General features: G+C 43.8%; 1 pseudogene; it reads right to left on the bottom strand.

The window, feature by feature from the left end:
• Nucleotides 1-1,516: 1,516 nt before the first annotated feature.
• LOC100412416 (small ribosomal subunit protein uS5 pseudogene) lies at nt 1,517-2,245 on the bottom strand (annotated as a pseudogene).
• Between the last annotated feature and the right edge of the window lie 531 nt (nt 2,246-2,776).

Below are 2,776 nucleotides of genomic sequence, written 5' to 3' on the forward strand. Positions count from 1 at the left end.
ATGCTACTAGAAACATTGTGGCAAAGATTTGATCCATACCAGTGTTTTTCTAACTTTAGTGAGCTTTAGACTCACCCAGGAAACTTTTCATAATGCAGATTCCTGGACCCAATCCCCAGAGTTTCTGATTCAATAGGTCTGATATGGTGCCAAAATTTGCTCCAACAATCTCTGAAGTGTTGCTTATTCTGCCAGCCCTTGAATAGCACTTTGAGTAGCACTGATCTATTGCAAGAAAAATGAGTACCAAGGAAGGTAGACCCAGATTTTCCACTCTTTAAGGACAAGTATCAGGTGCAGAAAATCTTTTCCTAAGACCAACCACTGCAAATGTGTGAAGGACGTGACATATGCAGCTTCACGTTTCTAAAAAGAGAATATCTAGCAAAGTGCATCAATGGCCCAATTCTTCAGCCCTCTTTGTATCTACCTGTTTTACCGTGTGATTTAGCCACTCCTCCTCCTAAAAGGGTAAAGCACATTTCCCTACACTTTGGCTTTGAGTTTGACCATGTGGCTTACCTTTACCAAATGAGTGTTAGCAAGTGCATTGTGACCAAAGACAAGCCCTGCATGACTGGCCTTCTCTCTTGTGCCTCTGCTACTGCATGACCCTCTGACCCACTGGATCCAGCAAGTGGATGAGAGACTTGGGCAACAGGATCTTGGGCTCATGGTGAGCCCAGCTTATATCAGCCTGTCCCCACCAGACTCCCAAACATCTGAATAAGCTTGGCCAAGAGCAACAGAGCCACCCAGCCAAGCTCAGCTTCATTGTCAACCCTCAATTTGACCTGCATGTCTGTAAGAATAAATACTTGTGGTTTGAGTTACTGAATTTGAGCTTCACTTGCAGACTTTGTGGCTTTTCCTATGCCGTCTGAAATAAATTTCAAGCCTTAAAAGAAACTGCCAATGTAGCTACTCAGTGTGTTCCCACTCCCCTTACTTGCCTCAAAACCATGAAACAATCACTATTAGGATTATCAATAGCTGAGGCTCATATTTTTAGGTTACTAAATTATACATACAGCTGGTAGTAACTGTGATCAACAGGAACAATAATTCCTTTCAAAGAAAACAAATAAATTATACCATCAGGTGAGTTGTATTTGTTTATAAGGGATGAAATCATATGCAATATATTTTGGTAATTTCTTCTCTTTTCTTTCCTTTCTTTTTGACCAGCTTAATTCACTTTATTTTTCTTGTATAAAAACTCTATCATGGGCTGGGCACGGTGGCTCACACCTGTAATCCCAGCACTTTGGGAGGCTGAGGCGGGTGGATCACGAGGTCAAGAGATCGAGGTCAACATGGTGAAACCCTGTCTCTACTAAAAATACAAAAAAATTATCTGGGCATGGTGGCGCGTGCCTGTAATACCAGCTACTCAGGAGGTTGAAGCAGGAGAATTGGCAGAGGTTGTGGTGAGCCGAGATCATGCCATTGCACTCCAGCCTAGGTAACAAAAGCGAAACTCTAAAAACAAAAAACAAACAAACAAAAAACTCTATCACATAGCCACAGCTGGAGCCTGGATCCTCTGTATGGAGACTTTTGTGTAGGTCTTGATGAAGGGGTCAGTGAATTCCAGATAGGAAGACTTGGTGAATACAGTCTCCTTCCAGAGGTCGGGGATCAGGTAGCTGTAGGTCTTAGAGTTGGCATCAAAGGCGGCCTTGGTGAAGTTGCTCAGGGGTCAGTGCAGCCCCTGGCTGAGGGGTAGCAGTTATTGATACCAGCCATCAGCAGCAGCTTCTTGAGCATAGGCGCCGAGACGATGCCAGTGCCCCTGGGTGCACCAGTGCAGAGCTGCAGCGGCCTGTCACCTTGCAAAGGATGGTGTGGGGCTTGCCGATCTTGTTTCCCCAGTAGCCTCTGCACATGGGGACAATGGAGAGATTGGCTAGGTTGATGGCCCCATGGATGGCAATGGCCACCACCTTGGAGCACTTAACACCCAGACCAACGTGGCCATTGTAGTCCTGGATAGCAACAAACACCTTGAATCTGGTGTACTGGCCTGAGCGGATCTGCTTCTGCACCTGCATAATCTTCAAAACCTCATCCTTGAGAGAGGTCACTCAAGAAAAAGTCAATGATCTCAGACTCCTTGACAGCAGGGAGAAGAGATCTATCTCCTCCAGGGGCTTGATCTTCATGTTCTTGATGAGGTGGCCCAGCTTGGTAACAGGCATCCACTCCTTGTCTCAGCCTTGCCTCTGTGAGCTCCACCGCCAAGACCCCGGCTTCCACTCCGGATGCCATGAAGCCTCCGCAGTTCCCCATCCCAGGGGCCACCAACCCACGACATCTGTATTGTCCACCATTTGGTGTTTTTTTCAGAAGAGTTAATTTCTTTCTTAATTACACTGTTTTTCTGAAACCATTTAAAATAAACTATTGTGTATTACTTTTACACAAATACCTTTAAGAAAACTGGGTTTGATTGGTTGGTATTTGTTCCTGTTTTCCTTGACAAGTGTGAAATAAAAGGCTCCAGCTCTTTTAAGCTGATCTATGACCCATTTTCACCCCATTCAATAGCTGACTAATATGGCCCTTTCAGAAGGCCCTTAAACACACAGGACTTAGTTGGCCATTAATTGACCATTTTTAGACACATTAATCTCCAAACATGAATGTAACTGAGATTATAAAAACGTCTATTACTAATAAATGCAAGGTAGAGTAGAAAGATCATAAATATAGAATTAGAAAGCCTAAAGCCTTCACTTAATAATAAATAATTATAGCTATCATTTTTAAGAGA

This window comes from Callithrix jacchus, chromosome 1 (genome assembly GCF_049354715.1).
Source record: "Callithrix jacchus isolate 240 chromosome 1, calJac240_pri, whole genome shotgun sequence".
In the NCBI taxonomy this organism is placed as follows: domain Eukaryota; kingdom Metazoa; phylum Chordata; class Mammalia; order Primates; family Cebidae; genus Callithrix; species Callithrix jacchus.